The sequence below is a fragment of the Vombatus ursinus genome, unplaced genomic scaffold (genome assembly GCF_900497805.2).
Source record: "Vombatus ursinus unplaced genomic scaffold, bare-nosed wombat genome assembly UNPS02014805.1, whole genome shotgun sequence".
Lineage (NCBI taxonomy): Eukaryota > Metazoa > Chordata > Mammalia > Diprotodontia > Vombatidae > Vombatus > Vombatus ursinus.
The window spans coordinates 10,939,327-10,950,616 of NW_020954583.1; the positions used below are offsets into that span (position 1 = coordinate 10,939,327).

An 11,290-nucleotide genomic window follows, 5' to 3' on the forward strand; every position below is an offset into this window, starting at 1 on the left:
GAATGAAAAGCAATTATGCCAACAGCCTTCATTTTGGAATGTCAGCATGGGCCTGTGTCATAGCCATTCTGACACTCCCAAACTGCAGATTTTAAAGGCCTCCTGCCTTTGTCATTGAGACACCTGTCACCTACTACACTGAATCAGCATCTCTGGATGCTGAGAAATACATATTCAACACAAATCTTTGTAAGAAGTAAGAGTAGGGATGCTGGGATTCTTCAAAAAAATTTAAGAAAAGAAAAATGAAAGGAAATTTAAGCATGAGAAAAGAACTGAGGATGCTTTTTACCCCTGCATGACAGAATATGAGCTATTTCAAATAAACTTCCTTTTTGTGTTTGCTGTGAAAATAATTTAACCCCAATGTCAAGTTAATATAGTAAAACCCTTTAAAGAGATTTTAAAAAGATCAGGTCCTCCAAATACTTAACTTTAGAGAGCTTCTTAGCAAAGAAATGGGTGTAGGTATAGGATCTAAAAATTGAAGGCATTCATTAGGAACATTTCTTACACAGAAACTTCATGTGGGGGCTGTATTCTCATTATAAATGAGGAAAGTGTTGATCAGGATGAAATAATTTGTTGGTTAAAACATATTTTTTCCTTAGAGAGTATGCCAAAGGAATATGAAACTGTGGTTCCTTATCTTCGAATGATGGACAACATCGGGTTCTTTCTTTTCCTGTTAAATCTCATTTTCAGACATATTTCTTATTCATTCTCAACCTCTTCATCCTTGCCCTCTTGCCTAGGATCATGTCTATGAGTCAATTGTAAAAGCAGTACTCATTTCCAGCTTACTCAAGTATATCAAGATATTCAATTTATGATTTCAGGACTTGAAAGTGAGACATCCTCCAGCACTCCAAGTGACACCTAGAAGAACTCAGAATTTTATAGTTCACTAGTTCAAATATCTTTCTGAAAAGAGGCTAATGATTTCTTTATACCTGATTAACTGTTTGATGGTGCACTAACACAAATGAATTCAACTTTTAAAAAACAATAATTTTATGTAATGGATGTAGTAGCATAATACATCAATTAATATTCGCCCTCCCAAGAAGTACTGATGTCTAATCTCATACTGGATTTGATGCATTATTAATATTGAAATTGAAAATAGGGGTTGCCTATATTTTTAATTTTAAGTACTTATTATTTTTCAGGTTGAAAATTGCCCAAATATTATCATATAAGTCCCTAGCACCAAGCAATAGCTGGAGTAAGGGCAGACAACAAGAGGCTCTTCTACAAAATAACTGTAATTACCCACATCATTTTAGACAATGAAATTTTTAAATTAGGCAAGAACTTAGCATCTACTTTATTGATAGGCAGCTCACTAGGAACAGATTTATTTCTATAGCAGGACAAAAGAAAGAAAATAGATGTTACACAGGACTTCTGGTAAGATGGTGGAATAAGTCATGCCCCCTCCCCTAATTCCATTCCCTCACCTACAACATCAAAACAAGAATGGGCCAAATTAATTAATTAAGAATAGCAACCAAAAGAAGAGAAGAAAGAGAATAAGTAATACTTAGTAACTCCAAAAGAAAAATAGGCCTTATTACAAACTCCTAGCTCACAGTTCACCTAGCACTGGCTCCTGCACAGCCTACCGCCTTAGTTCCTGATTTTGAGTTTAGAGTGGATGTGCCAGTGTTTAATATTACTAATTTGTGTCTCCATTCAACAATGTCCCACTCATACCCTCTTAACTTATGTCCCTGGTTGGTTGAGGACTTACAAACTATGGAGGAAGGAAGGACTCAAAAATCTGTTTATCTAGTAATATATAAAAGGGAAAAATCTACCAAAAAAAGTCAATGAGATTAAGGGTATAATTGCAACTGTGGATACCTCTAGATATTTTCCATTGTCAGTGACCCAGGTGCATATTCTTACCCTGTAGCAAAAGAAAATCATAAAATTCACTCAGTCTTTGTGGTTTGGATGAAAGAAAATAGGAGGCTGTGGGCAGGCAATTGGATCAAAAATGCCAGGACTATTTAAATCCTCTGTAGTACAAGACAAAAAGGGGCTTCCATTAGGACATTGAAGAAACACTAGCAAAGAAACTAATAAATAAAAGTAATGAGAAAACTCTTTGGAAGTCAATATAATTAATAATAACAACAAAATAAAAACTGAAGATTTCCAAAAGAGAAAATATTAAAATAAATGCAATGAGATCCCCAAAATGTCAAAGAAACAATTAAAAGGCCCTCTAGAACAGTTCAGACATACAATAAGAAAATGAAATAAATGCAAAAAATTATGATGGAAATTAGAGCTCTCAAGCAAAATATCAGTAATACAAACAAGAGAATTTAGAAGTGATGATAGCTGGGGCAGATAGGTGGCGCAGTGGATAGAGCACTGGCCCTGGAGTCAGGAAGACCTGAGTTCAAATACGGCCTCAGACACATAACATTCACTAGCTGTGTGACCCGGGGCAAGTCACTTAACCTCATTGCCTAGCACCCCCCCCAAAAAAAAGTGATGATAGTAAAACTTTCCCCAAAGGTGAATTCTCTTAAAAAGAGAATGGCATATTCAGAACACACATACACATAAATGAAGAGGCAGAAAATTAGAATCGAAAAGGAAACAGCAATGGAAGGATATAGGAAAACTCCACATGCCCAGAAAAAAGAGCTTGAAAATAGACTATGAAGGGGGTGGAGCCAAGATGGCAGAGGCAAAGCAGTGACTTCCTATAGCTCTCCCCCAAACCCTTCCAAATACCTATAAAAAATGGCTCTAAACAAATTCTAAAGCAGCAGAACCCACAAAAAAACAGAGTAAAACAAATTTCCAGCCCAAGACAACCTGGATGGCTGATCAGAAAGGTATATCGCGCCAGGCAGGGAGAGGAGCGCAGTTCGGCGTGGGTGTGCGGGCTGTGGCGACCCTGGAGCAGGCCTTAGAGGACTGAATCTCCAGCAGCTGTGGTGGTTTTCAGACTTCTCAACCCACCAATGCCAAAGACAACTTAGAAGGTCAGTGGGAAAAGTCTGTGACTGCGGTGAGAGAAGAAGCTAGGTCTCAGCCACAAGTCCAGAGCATGCCCTCTAGGCAAGGGCTGTGTCCTGAGCTTCTGGCCCACAGACTGGGGGGAATTGAGTGGCTGATCAGAGGGGGATTGCAAGGATCTCTTTGCCAGGGCTGAGGCAGAAATCTCTTGCTTTGCCCGTGTTTGGATATGAGTCACAGTTCTGAGGGGCAGTCCTGGGGCGAGGAAGAGCACTGGCATGGTGGAGCCTGTTGTGGAAGTGGAGAGGAAACACCTCGCCCCTTATCATAGCACCTTGGAAGAACTGCAAATTTTCAGGTCCCTAGAAGTATCTCTGAAAACAGCTGTACAAACCCCCAAAGCTTGGGACAGTACATTTTCCACATTGGAAACAGACTTTTACCTTAACAAACAGTTTAAAACTCAAGTAATTGGTTGGGATCGTGAGCAAGTAGCACAAAAAGAGTCAGATTATATTATCTTATTTTGGTGACAAGATCAGCACATACAACCAGAAGAAGAAAACAAAGTCAAAGCTCCTATATCCAAAACTTCCAAGAAAAATATGAATCAGTCCCAGGCCTTGGAAGAGCTCAAAAGGGATTTTGAGAAGCAAGTAAGAGAAGTAGAGGAACAACTGGGAAGAGAAATGAGAGTGATGCAAGAAAATCATGAAAAGCAAGTTAACAGCTTGCTAAAGGGGACCCAAAAAAACACTGAAGAAAATAATACCTTAAAAAATAGCCTAACCCAAATGGCTAAAGAGGTCCAAAAAGCCAATGAGGAGAAGAATGCCCTGAAAAGTAAAATTGGACAAATGGAAAAGGAAGTCCAAAAGCTTACTGAAGAAAATACTTCCTTAAAAATTAGAATAGAGCAATTAGAAGCTAGTGACTTTATGAGAAATCAAGACACTGTAAAACAAATCCAAAAGAGTGAAAAATTAGAAAACAATGTGAGATATCTCATTGGAAAAACAACTAACCTGGAAAATAGATCCAGGAGAGAGAATTTTAAAATTCTTGGACTATCTGAAAGCCATGATCAAAAAAAGAGCCTAGACATCATCTTTCGAGAAATGATCAAGGAAAACTGCCCTGATATTTTAGAACTAGAGGGCAAAACAGATATGGAAAGAATCCACCAATCTCCTCCTGAAAGAGATCCCCAAAGGAAAACTCCTTGGAATATTGTAGCCAAATTCCAGAATTCCCAGGTCAAGGAGAAAATATTACAAGCATCCCGAAAGAAACAATTCAAGTATTGTGGAAACACAATGAGGATAACACAAGATTTAGCAGCTTCTACATTAAGGGACCACGGAGCATGGAATATAATATTCCAGAGGGCAAAAGAGATAGGATTACAACCAAGAATCACCTACCCAGCAAAACTGAGTATAATTCTTCAGGGGAAAAAATGGTCATTCAGTGAAATAGAGGACTTTCAAGCATTCTTGATGTAAAGACCAGAGCTGAATAGAAAATTTGACTTTCCAATACAAGACTCAAGTGAAACATGAAGAGGTAAACAGGAAAGAGAAATCATAAGAGACTTATTAAAGTTAAACGGTTTACATTCCTGCATGGAAAGACAATATTTGTAACTCATGAAACCTTTGTCAGTATTAGGGTAGTTGGAGGGAAAAAATTATATATATGTATATATATATAGACAGATAGATGGATGGATACATAGACAGATAGATGGAGGGCACAGGGTGAGTTGAAGATGAAAGGGTCATAGCTGGAGAATAAAATTAAGTGGTGAGAAAGGATTATACTAGCAGAAGGAGAAAGGGAAAGGTAGAACAGGGTAAATTATCTCACACAAAAAAAAAGCAGAAAAGTAAAGGCTCTTACATTAGAGGGGAAATGGGGGAAGGTGAGAGGGAATGAGTGAATCTTATTCTCATAGGATTTGACTTAAGGAGCGAATAACATACACACTCAATTGGGTACGGAAATCTGTCTTACCCTACAGGAAAACAGGAGGGGAAGGGGACAAGACAGTAGGGGGATGACAGAGAGGAGGGCAAATTGGGAAAGGGGGTAATCAGAAGCAAATACTTCTGAGGAGGGACAGGGTCAAAAGAAAGAATAGAATAAATGGGGGGGGCAGGATAGGATTAAGGGAAATAGAGTTAGTTTTTCCACCGCATGTCTACTATGGAAGTGTTTTGCATAATTGCACATGTATAGCTCACCTTTTCAATGAGAGTGGGTGGGGAGGGAGGAAGGGAGAAAATTTGGAACCCAAAGTTTTAAAAACACATGTTAAAAAAAAAATAATGCCTTTGTATCCTCAGCAGCTAACATAGTATTTTATAGACAGTAGGTACTTAATAAATGTTTATTGAATTGGAAAAAAAAACAAAAAAAAAGAAAATAGACTATGAAGAAATAATCTAAGGATTATAGGTCTGCCAAAAGAAAACAAAAACATAAAAAATAAAACATTAATTATACAGGAAAGTAGGTAGGAAATTTGTCCAGAAATATTGGAAATAGGGGACAAAATACAGGTCAAACAAATCCACAAGACACTGACAGACAGAAACTCTAAATTTAACTCACCACCAAAACAGGCTACAGTCAAAGGCCTGAACTTAAAGCATTAATCAAAAATATTCTCAGTAGCCAAAAAACAGCTTTATCTCATTTTAGTGAAAATTCATCAGAATTGCTCAGGACCACTACTCATTTAAAATAAATCAAAGAAAAAATTAAAATATAATACTCTAAAAAGCAAAGAAGATTGCTTTAATCAAAAATAAAACCATCTTACGAAGCTGAACTTAATCATTAATAACAAAAATAATAGACTTTTAATGAAACTGTCCTTTGAGAAATTAATTTCATTTTTCAAAAAACACTAGAGGTTTCTTTTGAAGGCATGTAACAATGTTGTTGTTGCTGTTGTTCAGTCATTTCAATTGTGTCCAAATTTTTGTGACTCCATTTGGGGTTTTCTTGGCAAAGATACTAGAGTGGTTTGCTTTTTCCTTTTCTAGTTCATTTTATAGGTGAGGAAACTGAGGCAAAGAGGGGTAAGTGATTTGCCCAGGGTCACATAGTTAATAAATGTTTTTTGGCAAAAATATTAGAATGGTTTTGCCATCCCTTCTCTAGTGGATCCAGTGAATCCATCATGCTAGCTAATCAAAGGTTAACCAGGGTCACACATCAAAGAAGTATCTGTGGCTGAATTTGAAATCAGGTCTTCCCGACTTAAGGCTCAGTGCTCTATCCACTGTGTCCCCAGCTGGCTGCCTGTAAACAAGACTTTATTTCTTTTCTAACCTGTGATTTTAACAGTGCAGCAAATTTCCTTCACCAATGCAGATTGGCTTCTTTTGAAGGGAAATCTTAGAAATTTACCTAAGTGACTGATAAGTTAAGTGACTTGTCCAAAGTCACACAGACAATATGTATCAGAGGTAGGACTTGAACCCAGGTCTTTCTGATTCCATAACCAGATTTCTATCTACTATACCATACTATATACAGTATAAATCTGTAGTCATTTTTTTTCTTTTTAAAACATTCTCACCTTGTTTAAGGAACATTGGAAAAAGTAAAGCTATGGGCAAAAGATTTAAAATGAGGGAACAAAAGAATCAAAAACAGTGAAGGAGAAAGAATTGAATTAACATTTCTGGCACTAAAAACCATATTTCCTCATTATCAGATCAATTACTCCAGTGGTTAAATAATACAGAAGAAAGCTCCCAGATAGACAGAAGAAAAGGCAGTGGTAGGAAAAGTCCTAGAGAAGAATTATTATCTGGTCAGGACTGAAGAGGAGTAGTCAGATAGGAAGTTGAGAAAAATGCTAGCTCTTCTCAATCATCATTGAAGGTGAGGCAACAATGAACTAATAGATAACTTAAAAGAAGCAGATCTTGATGGAGCTGGTAAAGCAAGCCATTGGGACACTGACTATGCAGTCTACTATATCAAAAAATTTAAAGATAATCCCTATGAAGACTTAGGCTGAAACATGGCAATATCCACTTTTCTTCACTGTACATGTATTCTGAAATGATGAAGGCTCTGGATCAACAACCTGAACTTTCATTTCTCAACCTAGATAGTGGTCCTGTTTACCTCAAGTTTTAGGATTGGACTCAATTTAGCTCCTTTTGGTATAAAGCAAGAGGTAAAACTTCTCTCAAATGTGATAGAATATGTTAATCTGAAAAAGAGTCTATGCCTGCGATTTCATTGATTAAGGCAACTGTCTAAATGAGGAAACATCCTCTACCAATGAAGGTTGGCACTTTTTAAAAAAAAAACTTATAGTCTTAGTTGCTTTAGAGCAATGTGTCAAACTCAAATAGAAACTAGGGCCACTAAACTGTACATAAGGATGTCTGCAGACTGCACATTCACATAGAAAATCATATATTAACATCATCTATGTTCCATTATATTTTTATTTATTTTGTTAAATATTTTCCAACTGCATTTTATTCTGGTTCATGTCTCACTTGGAAATGTTGCAAGACACAGTGCTGCTCTGCCAGGTGTTCAACGCTTCTGCCCTAGAACACTGAAAGTTTCGGTGACTTGCCCAGGATCACACAGCCAGTATGTGATAGAGGTAGGACCAGACCTTCTGGGTTCTGAGGCCAGCTTTCCACCCACTACTCTACACTGCCTCTCTGCCAAGTAGAAACTGAATTATTTTTTATCATAACAAGTGATAGCTGTGGCATGTTTAGATTCTTCAAACCCACCTTTGATAATGACAATTGTTTAGAGACCCCTCCAGATTATACTCAGTATGATTATGTTTATTGCAGTGCTGGAGTACAAAAAAAAATAAAATTCCATGAAGAATTTGATTTAAAGTTGGAAGAATTCTTATCATGCCACTAGAATAAAAGTTGATTAAAATAACTCTAACCAGGACTTCTCTTTGGAAGGCCAAAATGATTTTGACTGTTTGTTTCATTCCTATGATCCTAATCAGATTCAGAAAAACCAAGGCTGATCCAGTGGCTACCATTGGCTATTTATAGCCTCTAAGATTTAACTTGCATTACAGGGAACTATTTTTAAAAATTCAAACCTTCATCAGAAAACAATAAGGAAAGTGGAAATATATGTTTAAAAATCTAGGTTGAAATAAAGACAACTTAAACACTGAAGTAGAAACTATTGTTTTCTTAGACAAAGTCTTCATCCATTGTATTTCCAATATTTCCAACCAATCTGATGACAACAACTATAAGGCTGTCAGAGAGTAAAGGAGGGAAGAGGAGGAAAAGAATATACTTGAAATTAAGCCAAATCTACCCATAAACTTTCTGAGAGAGGTCTTGAGTCAAATCAATCATTGAGCTTTTAATTTAGCATCTACCTTGTGCCAGAAACTATGTTAAGCAAAAAAGAAACCTTCTGGGTCCTTGTAGATTATATAATCTAGCCAGAGGAGAGATTATGTACATTCATACAAAATAAATAGAAGATAATTTGAGGGGAAGGTACTAGCGGATGGGGAAGGGGAAGCGGGGGGTGAGGAAGTGAGAAGCAGTTCAGGAAAGGTTACATGAAGAAGGAGGCACTTGGTTGTCTGTGGAGATTAGGAACTCTAAGAGACAGAGACAAAGAGTGGATTCCAAGGATTTAAAACAGTCAGTATAAAGGCACAGAAAGAGAATATGGAATACACTAAGAAGGCCAGTGTGAATGGATTTTAACGTGCATAGAGGGAATTGCTATGTAAAACATCTCTAATGTTAGGAAAGGGCCAGATTTGGAGGAGTTTCAAATACCACATAAAAGAGTTTCTATTTAATCCAAAGGGTTAATAGGGAACCACTGAGGTTACTGAGCAAGAGAGTCGCATGTTCAGACCTGAGCTTTTGGAAAAATCATTTTGTTAGCTATGTAGATGTTAGACAGGAAGGGAAAAAGACGAGATAATTCATCAATATAAATGAAAAAGAAACAGCCCAAAATGGCTGTTTCTTAAGTACTATTAAGTAAGTATAGCATAAGTACTATTTTAATGGACTAAAAACTATTTACCTTTACAGATTGTCATGTCAGTAGCCAGGCTTTTAAAGATTATCTAATCTTGACAGAAGAACAGTACTTTTATTACAAATTATTTTTGTCATTCTCATGGTCATTTAATATTCTGTACCTAAATACATTATATACCAAAATACAATACCAAAGCCAATGAGATATGTGTCTTAGGACTTAGTATCACCCATCTATTTTAAATGATTAATACTAATATAATTATAGTAAATATTATACTTATAATTAATAATAACAAAAAATCATATAGCTTATGTACTGATACAAATTGTGCAAGTACATCAATGCTTATGGTGGCAGGTTTAATTTCCTGAACTTTTTCAAAAAAAGAGAACTGAATAATATTTAACTATTGCTTTAATTCATTCTTTGAGGTTTTTTCAGATTTTAATTTGAGGATTTCTATCTCCAAGTATCATAGCTTGTGGGGTTTTGCTTTCACCTTTATAAAAAAAATGAATGATGATATAAAGGAAGTCAAGTCACAGCTTAATCTTAAAGGCAAAATGTCAGAGGTTTCAATATCTATCAGCTCAGCCTGTATATAAAAATAAATGCTTAAAGTGCTCAAAGGAAATGGAGGAAAGACTCACAAGGTACTTGATTAGCTATTGTCTATGACCACATGGATTATAAAAATAAGCAGTGAAGCATAACAATAATAATAATAATAATAACTTATGCAGTGTTTTAATGTTTGAAAAGTGCTTTTAGAAATATCAACTCATTTTATTCTCACCAAAGGCAGCTTAATGGTCCACTGAATAGAGCATTACATCTGGAGTCAAGAAGATATGATTTCAAATCCAGTCTCAGGCACTTACTAGCTATGAGACCCTGGGCAAGTCACTTAACCTCTATTTGCCACAATTTCCTTGATTGTAAAATATGGGTAAAAAATAGCCCTATTTGAAAGGGTTGTTGTGAAGATTAGATGAGATAATATTTGTAGGGGGAAAAAAAAGATCAGCATAGTCTCTGACACATAGTAGGTGTTATAGTTAGGTTCCCTCACAATAGCCCTGAAAGGTAGGTATTATTATAATTCTCCATTTACAGATGTGGAAAAAACTAAGGGAGTTAAGTGACTTCTCCAAGATAGCAAAATTAGTAAGTATATGAAACCAGAAGTCAACTCAGTTTCCTGACTAAAATTTAGCACTCTATCCACTGCACCACACACTTATATCAAAGCTGCTATATGCCATTATTTTCCCCCCTCCTACACACACACACACACACACACACACACCCCTTCATGAGGAGGGTTATTGTTGTTGTTTTGCATATTCACTGAATAAAAATTTCATTTTTCTTTACCAACAAAGAAATGATCAGAGTTAAAAGATCAACATCAGCACATTCAATCACAAAGTCTTTAAGTAACTTTCTGCCTTCCTAATTAAAATCTTATTTTTAAATCCTAAAGATCAGTGAATATTTAAAACTATTCCTTTGAAATCTGCATGCTTCCTGAACCTAGTCAGATCAGTAAAGCTAATGGAGAAGACAATTTGCAAACAGCTATGCATAAACAAGATATATACAGATAAATTTGAAATAATCAACAGAGGGAAGACATTAGACTTAACGGAGCTCAGGAAGGATTTCCTACAGAAAGCGAGATTTTAGTTAGTATTTGAAGGAGGCCCAGAGGAGGGGATGAGGAGGAAAAGCATTCCAGGTCCAGATCTGGGGGACAGGCAATGAAAATATGCGAGAGTATGGGGATGGAATGTCTTGTTTAGGGAAGCCAGCAGAACTTCCGACCAGAAATAATGAATCTTGATTACGACCAGCAAGCTACAATGAAAAAGCTCCATTTCTACTTAGGTCTAAAGGCTTGTGCCTTTTTTAAATTAGAAATTAGACTATACAAATTAAAGATCTTGCAGTTCTGGGATTATATTTTAGAAGATGATCAGTATATGAAAGTATGCATACCTGATATGTATGATAATTTTTCAAGACAAAGAACAGATGAAATGATTATCTAATATTTTGTACTTATGGTAGAACTTTTGTGCTGTTTCTTTTTTTAATTTTTCAATTTTTTAAATTTTAAGTTACAAATTCTCTTTCTCCCTCCACCCTCTTCTTCACTCATTGAGATGGTAAGAAATAATACCGATTATACATACAGAATCATGAAAAATTTATTTTTACATTAGCCATGTATACACAAGGAACTGCTTGGTGGGTGAGCATT

At 36.1% G+C, this 11,290-nt stretch overlaps 1 pseudogene; it reads left to right on the forward strand.

The window, feature by feature from the left end:
* Nucleotides 1–7,743: 7,743 nt before the first annotated feature.
* LOC114051751 lies at nt 7,744–8,372 on the forward strand (annotated as a pseudogene).
* Nucleotides 8,373–11,290: the final 2,918 nt, after the last annotated feature.